This window comes from Gallus gallus, chromosome 2 (assembly GCF_016699485.2).
Source record: "Gallus gallus isolate bGalGal1 chromosome 2, bGalGal1.mat.broiler.GRCg7b, whole genome shotgun sequence".
Classification (NCBI taxonomy): domain Eukaryota; kingdom Metazoa; phylum Chordata; class Aves; order Galliformes; family Phasianidae; genus Gallus; species Gallus gallus.
In genome coordinates, this window is record NC_052533.1 from 118,402,511 (window position 1) to 118,415,587 (window position 13,077).

Here is a 13,077-nt window from a genome sequence, read left to right on the forward strand (position 1 = left end):
GGATGGATTATAATCTGTACATCTGTTGGGCTGGAGAGCCTGGCTTTAGGGCAGAAGGAGATGTAACTGAATTGAAAACAGATGAGTATCAAGATGAGGAATTTGGTGAAGATGGATGTAGGGCGTATTTCCAAAGACTCTACTCTCCCACTTCATTGTTTGGAAGAGATGAAATGAGGTGACTAGCCTCCGGCACCTGGGGTGTCTGTGTCAGGAAGACCACAGCTCAGGCATCAATCCTAGCAGCTACTGAACAAGGCAGTCCAAGATATTTTTGAAAAGGGACAAAGGCTGCAAAATTCTTCATTGCAAGCTCTGGGTTTCTGAGTAAGCTGTTGCGTCATGGTTTTAGGGGAAGCAAGGCATGCTGCGGCTGTATGCCAAAGAAATTTTTATATACAGAGAACGTTGCAGGAATCGGCAGGCAGTCTGCAGATGAGATGTAAGAGGAGAAGAACCAGGTCAATGCTGAGATTATGAAATATGCAAGCAGTTTAGAAGGAGCAGACAGAAGGAACAGATAATGAAAGAGATGATTTGTTTGGGTATGTCTCAAGCTTTGGCCAAGGAAGCCAAGAGCAAACCCAGAACTTGAACAATGGGGGCTATGGAGAAGGAGATACACTAACAAGTGTTAAAGTGTCTGCAGATAAGCATCACTAAAGTTGCTGTAGTGGTTGAGATTAGAGTCAACTGATGACCTCACATCTGATGCTTAGGAAGTAGTAAGGTGAGAACAGAACAGGGAGCTCAAAACTGAGCCTTCACAGAATCTGGATTCTCTCCTTAGTAGAAAACAAAATGCTGAAGTGTGAAAAATGAGTGTTTCACAGACAAAGTAGTAACGAGATTTATGTTCCAACATAGCAATGGGAATTCTGAAGGCTTTAGAGAAATGTGTGTGCATTACAAAGTTTGTGTATATATATCTGCATATTAGAAGGTTACTTTTAATATGTTGCTGGTTGCCAAGTTCATTGAAGTCTCATTCTATAACATATGCACACTTACGGAATCACACCACAGTAAACCTGATAAGAATGAGGTAATGCCCTGAAAAGTCATGGGGAAATGCTAGTAATTTTTAACTGTAGGCTAGCTTTTTAAAAGCTCGGCTGAAGAAGTCAGAACAGTTTTATTAATAACACATCCAATTTGCAGCTGAATAAAGAATTCAAAGTATTACTTTTTAGCAAACTGAAACTATTTCAATAGTCATCAGACTCTAGGAACATCTGCATTGAGCTAGAATATGCTGTTATTAGTACATCACTGCTATCATGTGGCGTGAGGGAACCATTAGCACCAAATCTGCACACTGTTGCTGTTTTCTCTGTCCCATCAAGTTCAATTAATTGGGCTACATTGATTTAAAATCACTGTGAAAGAAGGAAAAAAATTGAATCCCATCATTTTTACTAAATTCACAATCATTGTGTGAAACATTTTTTATTTCAGTGCGAACTTTGCATGTAATTCCATTGAAGCAATTGCACGGCTTGTACCTCAACAATGGCACAGTGTGGATATAGACAACTACTTATTCTTGATTGCAAAAATTACAGGCACCATTATGTGACAAAGAATTTTCTCACTTTTAGAGAACCTTAATAAATTTCTTTGCCCTATTCTTTTAACTTGGAAGTTTACATGCGGGGGCTAAATTCCAGCATTTATAAATGTTTGCTACATAAGTGTTTTATTTTTGGTGATTTCCAGATTTTCTTTTGAAGGAAAAGCTTCACAATCTAGGTCTATGAGTTACAGCTATTATAGCTCTCTTGGGGAGGCTTTAGCAGGTGGGGCTATCTACAAAAGCTGTTGAAGGCATATAAAGTGGAGAAAAAGCACATGCACAGAACCGAAGAAAGAAATTACAAAGCTTTTAAAAGGCAGTATGAGAAAGTGCAATAAATATCCTAAATTTTGAAACAAAAATAAATTATTCCCTATCTAAAGGTTCTTTAAACAGAGACCCTCCACAGGTCAGTGCTTTGTGCAGAATATGACAACATAAATGTAAAGGTTTCCCTTGTAATCCTGCTTACTGGGGCTGTTAAATATCTCAGAAAAGATTCAAATGAGCACAGATGATTTCTAGGCGTTACCATTACATACGTAATTAATATTTATTGTAATCATAGTTTAGCAACAGTAATTCCACAGATGTGTGACAAGCCTGCTTTTCCATTTATTCAAACACAATTTCAGCTGTTTGTCTTTCATCTGGAAATCACTTTTGAGATCAAGTAGTGTATTTCAGTGAAATCGGTGATTAACATTGACACACCAGCGTCCCCATAAGGAGGTCTTGTTTTTATTAACACATTCTCACTCGACAATGAGAGAGGTGATAGCACCTTCCCGTGGTTCAGGTTTACTTGATGAAGCAAAATAGCTTGCAGACCTTGAGCGAATGGGACCCATAGGATTGGTTGTGGTCCACTTTCTCATTTGTGATTTTCTCTTTTTCATTTTGTTTGAGATTGAATTTGAGAGAGAGCTTTGTTCCGGACAGTAGTTTATGGCAGTGGGCTGAGGAGATGAGATTTCATTGAATCAAAGAACTAATACACAAAGAGAAAATATGTGAAAATTGAAATGACAAGGTAGAGTAGCTTGGTTGTTGAGGTAGACAAAATAACTAGGTTCTCAGGGAAATGAGGTGGGGATTTTTTCCTGAACTAGATTTAGTTTGAACAAGAACAGTTGAGATGGAAAACCTAGACATTATAAAAACTTGATAAAAATAGAAAAAAGCATTTCTCTCTCTTTTTCTCGTAACTTTATGTTGAAAGATCTGTAATGGTGCGATCCCACAGCCTGAAGGAGCCAAACCAGGGTTCATTTTTGCCAAGGTAACGCAAGAACCATAAGTATAAGGTATTGTAAGTTTATCTGATTAGAGAGAATTCCTTTTTACTTTATTTGCTATGCAGAATTACTGTCAGAACAGTTTGTGATATAGGAATGCATAGGAAAATCAGTAGTACTTAAAAAAATCTGTTCTTATCTTTTTTTTTTTTTTAATTCTAGAATAGTATATTTATTTTTCCTCTTTTTTTCCTTTAGAATCACTGGGGCAAGCTGTGACTGATCTAAGACATGTGAACTACCTCTTTGTGAACAGAAGTGTAAAGTCAGGTCGGTGCACCCATGCCGCAGCACAGTTAGAGCTGCACTGTTTTGAACTTAAAGAGCCAGGAGGGCTGCCACGGCTCTCCGCTTCCCACGTAACTGTCTCCCCACTCTCCAACATGATGGAAGAGAGAGAATTGTTTTGCCTTTGATTAATAAGGAGTTAATTTCAGTAGAGCTTCCTTTGACTCTTTTACAATGCTCAGGGAGAGAACAGTCAGCACAGCTTTGTCGGCACTCAAAGGAGTGTGCCCCAGCGAGTGTGGAGCTTGTAGCAAGTGGGACAAGCCTGGGCTGAACCCCAAGCAGAACAGTATTTTTGATATTTTCTTGTGTGCGTGCTTTTGCTTTTATTACCTGAACAAATGTCCATTACAGTCAGATCACGTCAATTTAGAACATAGGAAAACTGTAACAAATTTGACATTTTTTTGTCAGTTAGCTAAGATTTTCTACAGAAGTCTGCTTTTTTATATTTGCTTTTTGATTGCTTTTAAACTTCTGCATTACTTCTACTAAATTCCTCTGCAGTATTGTTTACAGCTACCCTGGATCATCTTTTTTTTTCTTTTTTTTTTCCACTCTATTAATATGATTAACGTGGCACAAAATAACCATGTTCTCAGTGAAGCACTTTTGGGTCTCAGTTCCTTCACCAATGAGGAACACTGAGCACAGAGTGGCTGCACCTAAATCCTGCTCCTCTACCTTCTCAGATGGTGACATCTTACAGTGCATTTTCACTCTTCCATTTTGCTTCTGGCTAAAGTCTTCCATTGACAGCTGCCTTAATTTAGAAATATCTATGGTACTGTACAAAAATATACAAAAGTTTAAAAGTCAGTAATTGGACACTAACTTTCCTTATATCTGATGTTCAGAGCAAATCCCAGACTAGTCTGAACCACCACTAGGTTTTCCATATATTACACTGATGCTTGTTAGCCTCATGAGGCTGAATGCTGTTTGCTGGCATAATAAAAGGTAGCCTTTGCTCTAGGACCGTTAGTGCTTTTAAAAGTATTATCAGCAAAGTTAATATTTCTACTGCAGACCTGACTTTCACAGCCCCTTCCCTTCTTTATTTGCCAAAATAAATCAACTTCATTTTTCACCTGTGGAGAAGGGTAGTTTACTTGCTCCATTTTTATTTTTTATTTTCTTTTTCAGGCTGAACCTGAGGAATGGCATGGGGCTAGGTCAGGGGAGGTTCAAGAAGGATATCAGGAAAAGGTTCTTTATCAGTAGGTGGTGGGCATGGAACAGACTCCTCAGGGCAGTGGCCATAGCACCAAGCTGCTGAAGTTCAAGAAGCATCTGTATGACACTCTGTCATATGATCTGATTTTTGGGTGCTCCTGTGTGGAGCCAGGAGTTGGGCTTGATGATTCTTGTGGGTTCTTCCTTACTCAGAATATTCTATGATTCTATGATCCTGGGATTCTGTGATTCTATGAAATGAATTACCTTGTCCTCTTTGAAAAGCACCAGTGCCTCTGTTTTGGGTAAACGGATAGCTGGATGTCTTTCAAGTGTTGTTAGGAGAAGAAAATGCTTCACTTTGAAGAGCCATATACTGTAAAAAGGGCCTACAATGTCCAGTGTAACCATCACAGTAACTATAGTAAATGGACTGAACACTGAAAAATAATGATGATCTACTGATTGATTGATGAGCTATATGAATAATGAAACATAATGAAAAATCTGACTTTTCATTTTCTGATCTATTTTTTCTAGCTCCTTCCTGCCCCTTTACTTCTTGCTGCAACCTACTAGTATTTATACATGGCCAAAAAAAAACAACAACAACAACAACAACAACAAAAACAAACTTGGCTGGAAGCGATTCTTTAGAATCCTCAGAGGATAGCTGGTTATTTGTTAAACAACCCCATGGGACTGCCAGTTTCCTTTCTTAAAAAACACGAAGTTAATTAGTCACCATGTTCAGAGAGTGGTGAGGGGTATTTAATACGGGTGAGAAAAGGGATCATCGTAAGAGATAAGTTTATTAGCACAATATTTCATACAGTTCCTTTTCTCATTCTTATGAGAATCTCTTATATCTCTTACGAACATTAGAGAAACAAACAGTTGTGATAACTTCCCTAATTTTTACTGCCTTTACAGGAACACTGCTGTGGTTTAGGTTATGTTAAAGAGTCTAGAAGTAACTGCCATGGTACCTTGAGAGAAGGAGCGTATGTGATTACTGGGAGGTACTAATGAGGTAGTATAACACTCCCAGTAAATCTGCCCTTAGTTTCACCCCAGATAGGAGGTAATAAACTAGACTAGAATGGTATTTTCAGGCCTCAACCAGTGCACTTTCATATCAGCTTTTTTTTTTTTTTTATTACTGCAGAACCTTTTGTTGTGTTTGACAATTAAATCTTGCGAAAGTAAGATTTTACTCCTTTGCTCAATAACAAGCCTCTCCAACATTTTCATTTTATATGTGCATATATACATATGCATACGTCACAGAATGACAAAATCGTAGAATCATAGGGGTTGAGAGGGACCTCTGGGGGTCATCTAGCCCAACTTCCCTGCTAAAACTGGTTCCCTACAGTAGATTACACAGGAAAGCTTCCAAGTGGGTCTTGAATACCTCCAGAGATGGAGACTCCACAGCCTCTCTGGGCAGCCTGTTCCAGTGCTCTGTCACCCTCTCAGTGAATACATATATATAACACATACTTTATGTGTTTATATATGTTTTCCTTACGTGTCTATTGCAGTAGTATTGAAAATGCAGTGATCACCGTCAAATAACAGAAGAAGACCCTGCTCTTGCCCACCAAACACGTGATGAATGTTTTCAGCTAACTTAAGAAATGAAATTATTTTCTACAGTTAGCTTGTCTTTATTCTTATCAAAACTGTGGGGCTTTCCAGTGTCAGAACACTTGATGGGCGGATACTTCTTAGGAGAATAGAGGACTTATCAGTGTTTGCTTAGGATCTATTACATTCTTAGCCATAAAAGTAGCTGTGCTGTCTATAGCACCCATAAATCTTAACCTAGACAAGGCTACTGTCTCTTCCTTCATGTGAATTTGCATTTAAAACCATGGGCATAAACCAGTTGCAAATACCTAATTTCTTCACTGCTGTTTTTGAGTTGGTAACAGAATTCAGTTTGCAAAACTATCAAAATTACTTATCAGCCCTGCTACAGATTTGTTCTCTTTGCCCTTATAACGAAAGAATATTCCTTAGGCACATAATCACCAGAGGGCACTCTTACACATGTTCTCACAGATGATTCTTGGGGTGATGTGGGTGAAAGTAAGTCTTGGAAGAAATGGTATATTAGTTTTGATGTACACTTTTCACAGGGAAGCTGCTGCTAACAAGGTAGTTTCAACTCTGCGTTTTTTTTTGTTTTGTTTTGTTTTGTTTTGTTTTGTTTTGTTTTTGTATGGATAAAGTACATTCTTCTTCTTGAGAAGTGGCCATTGCTATCATAGCTGTCATTTCTTTAGAGCTCTTATTTGTTTGAATTAATTAATGTCAAGCTCCATGTAACTTCGAAGAAATGAATCTAAAAAGCTCTGAACTTGTAGATTTCCACCAAAGCCATTGAAAGTAGCAGAAGAGCAATAATATTTCTGTTCTTTTTATTTATTTTTAGATAAAAGGTATGAACAGATAACGTCAAATAAAATCAGTAAATCAGCTTTAGTTAGTTATTATGTCTGCTGTTTATTAATTAAAAAGTATATACTCAGGCATTGTGGCAACAATATGATTGTGGAGGTAATCTTTATATGTACACAGTTACACAAATTTGTATTGCTATTTGGTAAAGATAGATGAGAAAACAAAATTATGATGAAAATACTTCAGGCTATGTTTTGTTTTGGAAATAGGCTAGTTTTGCTAGTTTTCTTATGGCAAACCTTACTCCAATGCCTGATCGTGTACTTTGAGACTTTATTTGTATTCTTCATAGCCAAAGATTTTTTCGGTTTCTCTAGGATACGTTTGGTCTTCTGTGTGCATATTTTTACTTCACTTTGTTTTAGTATTTCTGACACCATCAAAATGAAACAAGACATGCCCTATAAAAATGGATCTACCTGAACAAATGAACATTACCAGTTGTTAAGGCTTAGACATGTTTCTAGTCTTTTACTGACCATGCTCCTGCATCTATTATCTGTGAACATCAATGACTTTTTGTTCACAGAGTGGATTTCTCATTTTTAAAGAAGTTCCTTATCACTGATCTGGTTGTCAGTGGTTACAGAGAGAGCTGCCATCTAGAGCACAAGCTGGCCACACTGACTTCCGTGCTCCCAGCAGTGACGAGAGTGGCTCTGTTGTCCATGGCGAATGTCAGCAGTAGGAGCTGGAAATCCACTGTTCTTGCCCTTTCTTAAGGATGTTTTCTGTTTCAGTTGTTTTAGATTTTTCTACAGGAGGTTATCACATATTATCATGGTAAAAATGGTTATTCTAGCACACTGTTCACATGTAGACATCTTAAGTTGCTGTTATTTCAAATATCTTTTTACAGAATGATTCGTATTTACTGATCTGTCTCACTAACCTATGTTTGCTATGCCCTTGCATCAAAATACCAGAATGTCACATCTGGCCTCCTGGTGCTTTGTGCTCCTTGCCTCCTGCTCTCAGGACTGTCCCCTCCTGAGAGCAATCAACTGCCATAGCTCCTACTCTGTCTTGGTGAGCAGGAAGCAAGGATCTGCTGCCTTTCCAGGCTTTATCCCAATGCAATTTGTGGCTAAGGCTCAAAACCTTTGAAGTGCTTTCTGGTTAGGATTTTAGACATTGTTACAGTATAGTTCGCTTTCTAGAAAGCCTTAAGCAAATTTCCTCCAAAACTAAATAGTGTGGCCAGCAGGAACAGGGAAGTAATTATCCCCCTGTACTCAGCACTGGTGAGGCTGTACCTCAAGTACTGTGTCCAGTTTTGGGCCCCTCACTGTAAGAAAGACATCGAGGCCCTCGAGCTTGTCCAGAGGAGGGCAACAAAGCTGGTGAGGGGTCTGGAGCACAGGCCTTATGAAGAGCGGCTGAAGGAGCTGGGATTGTTCAGTCTAGAGAAGAGGAGGCTCAGGGGAGACCTTATTGCTCTCTCTAACTACCTGAAGAGAGGTTGTAGTGAGCTGGGATTCAGCCTCTTCTCTCGGGTGACTAGCGATAGGACTAGAGGGAATGGCTTCAAGCTGCGCCAGGGAAGATTCAGGCTGGACATTAGGAAATCCTACTTCTCTGAAAGGGTGGTCAGGCACTGGAATGGGCTGCCCAGAGAGGTGGTGGAGTCACCGACCCTGGTTGTGTTCAAAGAGCATTTGGATGTTGTGTTGAGGGACATGGTTTAGCGAGAACCATTGGTGAAGGGCGAATGGTTGGACTGGATGATGCTGTGGGTCTTTTCCAACCTTAGTAATTCGATGATTCTATGATTCTATCATGGGTTAAAATGGAAGGATTTTTCCTGGTTTAATGATTGTTTAATAGATAGAAAACAAAGGGTAGGGCTAGGATTAGGCTTAAGGCTAGCTTTCATAATGAGTAGAGTTTAGTAACCAAGTCATACCTAGACACATCCAGATAAATAGGTATTCCCTGTACTTCTGCTACTCAATACATTCACCAGAGATTTCTTGAAAGGCCTTTATTCATAAGGTAGTGAAGCTTTTTGCAGTTGCAAATCTATTGGGTACCTTCATAGTGCATCCAAATCTTGAGTATTGGATGTGGATCTTGTAAGCCAGTTAGAAAGATGTAAGAGGATTTGCAAAGTACCCTTTACATGTCGTTTCGGTGACAGTCAGGATGGCAGCAAGGACAGTGATCCTGGGCAGGTTTTCGTAACTACTTCAAAAGCTTTGGGTAAGGAGCAGGATAACTGGGAGCATGACACTTGAGTTTTGTTCTCCACAAACTGCACTGGAAAGGGTAATAGAATAAATGTGTTAAAACAGTCAGACAGTACTGATTCCACGGGACTTCTAAGTATGTCACTTTCTTTTCTATTAAGTGTTTTGTAATTTTTGCTGATTTCTGCAAGCCCATTTGATTATACTTAGTGCAGCCTTGATGCAGTTCACTTGAATTGCTGTATCAGTGAGATTTGCTAAAATAAGTCACACATGAATTGTAGGCCATTATCTATCATTAACTCATCTAGAATTTCATGGTGAACTAAGTGCTATGTATAATGTGTTTCTCAATTGCTACTGGCTATGTTGTCTTAGTGTAGCAGAATGTGACTGATACACAGTTGCGTGCAGTTCAGATAGATGGCAACCAATTTTAAAAGAAGAGCCTTAGTTAATAACTGAAAATATTTTATATTATTTCAGTTATTTCAATTAATGTATAGACATATAAATTACAATTTATCATATATATTTATTTTAGACTTATTAGTTGCATACATTTCTCATGAAATTCATGTCTGTGCAGAAGAACAAAGAAAAGCAAATTTGAGTTCTTTTATTCAGGATATGTTTATAGAAAAAGAATAATAGCATTTTTCAGGATAAGCAGTTGTTTGTACTTTAAAAGAACATATTTCATAAAACCGATTTCATTTACACCTGGAACTGCGCTCTATGATTTGCCCACAAATTGCTGTAATCATTTACAGTTAATTGACAACTGATGAGCTCAAGACAAAAATGGCCTAGCAAATACAAACTTTCGCCATCATACTGCTCTATGGAAAACTTAGGATTATGGTCAGATTTGCAAAATTTTTTTATATATATATTTTTCAGATTTTTATACATCAAAATATGCTAACAGGCATCTAGTGAAATACAGCATCCCTGTCCTAAGCTGTGTCTGTAAACTGGACTTCCAGACTACCAGCAAAAAGGAAAAGGACAAAACCGCCATAAAAATACTGGTTCATAGTTCTCTTTCATGTTTAAAGCACTGTTACACTGAGCACTGCAGCTCTCTCTGTGTGTGTGAAGTCACTGTACAAGATTCTTGCTCTTTTTCACCCTCTTCTGAGCATTAGCGATCTCATCCTTCTCTCATTCAGTATTTCAGCTGAGAGACACACATTCTACCTTGCTGGTTCTGGGCAGGATGAGGTCAGCCATTACCAAGAGCCATGGGTTTTCCTGCAGTGCATATATGCATCTCATGGTGCCTGAATATTACTGAGAAATTTCTGTGTATCTTTTTTATGGAGCTACTCAATTTTCTGCTGGTCTGTTGTTTGCATATGCTTTTTGTGGGGGTTTGTTCAATGCTGTTTTGCTGAGAAGATGACTTTCCAGTGGGGCTGAGATCTCTGTCCTTGTGTGCTTCTTTACTGTTGAGAACTGCTTGGGACAGAATGTTCTCTACGGGAAGAACACTGCAAGGCTGGTATATTGCAGTCTTTTTATATCTATTCATTTCATCTAATCTCATTTAATTTTATGTAATTTCCTGTGGACTTGCTAGGGCTTTGCACAATGTTTTCTAGACTGTCTTCCAATAGTTAATGGAATGTTTCAAGTAAATGGTTGCCTATAAACACATTAATAAATATTTTTATGACATAAAACAATTGCAGACTTAAGGGCGTTAAAAACTGAAAAAAATTATTTTCTTGGTCTGAATAAAATTTAACTATCTTCCATCAGTCATGCCATCGAACCATTATCTGAAGATCATTCTCATGCTCATGTGAGCTTCTATTTCTAGATGTACTTCTAGACTCAATTGTCTTTTCTAGTTGCACTTACTAACAGTTTTAGATAGCTTTCCACGCCATCTTTTTTGAAATAATTACTCTGGTTTATTTTCTTTAAATGTAAAACTGAAAAAAAATTTGTGTCCTTTGTCCCTCAGTACCTTCTAGAAGATACTGCATATTACTATTGTTGCAGATGTAGTGCTGCTTTGTAATAATTGGTATGCTTTGTGTGTGGATTTGGTTACTGATTGGTATACTTTATGACTATGTTCAGTTAAATATTGGAAGTTTATTGTGTGAAAATATTTGTTTAGCTTAGTACAGGCATGTTGGAAAATCAAGAAGAGTGGCTTGAGAAAACTCTAACACAGCTTGTGCTACAAGCAGTACCATTCACTTTTGCATGCCTCTGACCTGCAGTGGTTTCACTGATGAACTCGTCAAAGTGAGTGGCAAAAATCTGTGCTCTTTGACATAGGAAATAAAAGTCTAGTAAGATTGAAAAGGATAAGAAACAAGAAGATAGACATGAGAGGGTAATGATAAAGAACTGCAGGAGCTTGAGTGAAATCTGGTTGATTGTTTTGCTTCCCACCGGTCACAAGGTCTCCAAGAGAAAAAAAGTCTTACTGACTAGCTGGGCATATGGGCCAGACCATACTGTAACTTGGGACCTTCTTCAGGTCAGAATAATTGTGTAACTTCATAGAAGAGTTGAAGAATTGGCAGAAATGGATGTAAATCTCAGACTGGGTTCAGTGTTGTGTATATCATTCGAGCTAGTCAGAAATGTAATTTTATTTGATAAAGTTCTAAAGGTTTTTCTTTTTTTTAACTTTGATTAATAATTTTCATATTTGAATTAACTAGCTAACATTTGTTTTGATGACCAACTTGCTCCTCCCTTCTTTTTCTTTTTAGCCGCTGTTATTTTACATATACTTTTTCAGAAAAACTGTTTTCTGTATCAACCACATTTAGATTTTGCATAATAGTTAGCATTCTTGTCAAGTATCTCTGATGATGTTACTGTAATGACTGAAGAATTAATATTGTGAATGCTTACAGAATCCTGAAAAGGTTTTCCTCTCAGAAAATCCCGGAATATATCTGTTATAATTACTTTAATACATATTTTTCAACTTCTTAATTTATCAGCACATTTTATTAAAGATGATAAAGGTTTCTTTGAAGATTATTATTTCGTAGAATTGTAATTGACTTAAATTGCACAGCTCCCTCTCTCTTGTTGTATATACGCACAAACGCACTATATGTGCGATGAAAACCAAACTGTAGACATTAATTTTTCTGCATATTTGTTAATTTGTTTACAATATCTGATTAAATTGGCCCAGAGTTTCATTCTGGAAACAAAATTGTAACTGTTAATGTGAATATATTTGCTTATCCAACCTCAGTGTCAGCTTTTCCTATTAAGATTAGGTAAAGTACATGTTGGCCACATTCTAACAGTGAGTTCTTACAATAGTTGAAATGTGTAAGTAAACAAGGCACAGTACATATAAGTAATGTCATTTTAAAAAAAGGAAAGAAATGTCATCTACCGAAGTCAGATACAGATCACTTGTTTTTTTTCTTGTTGACAGTCAAGTTTCATTGCCACTATCTATGTTATGAATGTTCTATTTAAATATACTAAAAATACTTACATGTTTTTTTTACTGCTGGATAATTCAGACTTCATTATTGACATTGTTTCCTGATTTATTTTTAGTTTCCCTATTCAGAAAAATCGTCTAAATTTAGGGAGGCATAAAGATGATAGAAAGCTGCATATGTTTTCCCAGCCCTTTTCCAACTGTGTGACACTTTGTCAAGAGTATAAAATTATGTAGCAGAGAGTAAAATATGGATTGCACAAAAATCAATCATCCTGAAAGGGGCACTATTTTTATTTTTGTTCTAATATTTTCTTCTTTTCTTTTTTTTTTTTTCTTCTATCTGTCTATGTTTTATTCTCCCCTACTTTTTTAAGTAAAATGATGTGATTTATACACAGCGCTCTACTTTGGATCCTGACTCAATGAAATAATTCAATATGTAGATCTTCTTTATTGTGTTTTTATTCCAGCAAGCCATTTTTTCACTGTAACATACTGTTCTATCACTTGAAATTTCAAATACAAAAGGAATTTTTCTTTCTTCTCAGTAGTTTTTGACCAACTTTCCTATATATAGCATGCTATTCGAAGAATGTAACCAAGCTATATTCCTTTTCTCTGTATCATGTGCAC

At 37.2% G+C, this 13,077-nt stretch overlaps 1 protein-coding gene across 5 annotated transcripts in view; it reads left to right on the top strand.

The window, feature by feature from the left end:
* Window positions 1–13,077, top strand: part of HNF4G (hepatocyte nuclear factor 4 gamma) — a 60,029-nt gene that overhangs the window by 9,254 nt on the left and 37,698 nt on the right. Inside the window, exon 2 of one of the 5 annotated variants that reach the window (XM_025148002.3) lies at window positions 3,073–3,144. The exons of 2 other annotated variants lie outside the window; for them this stretch is intronic. The gene's annotated coding sequence lies outside the window, so the exon portion shown is untranslated. Of the gene's footprint in view, window positions 1–3,072; window positions 3,145–11,183; window positions 11,503–13,077 lie in introns of those variants that run through there. 2 more of the 5 variants (XM_046929610.1, XM_025148004.3) reach the window with 2 other exon arrangements.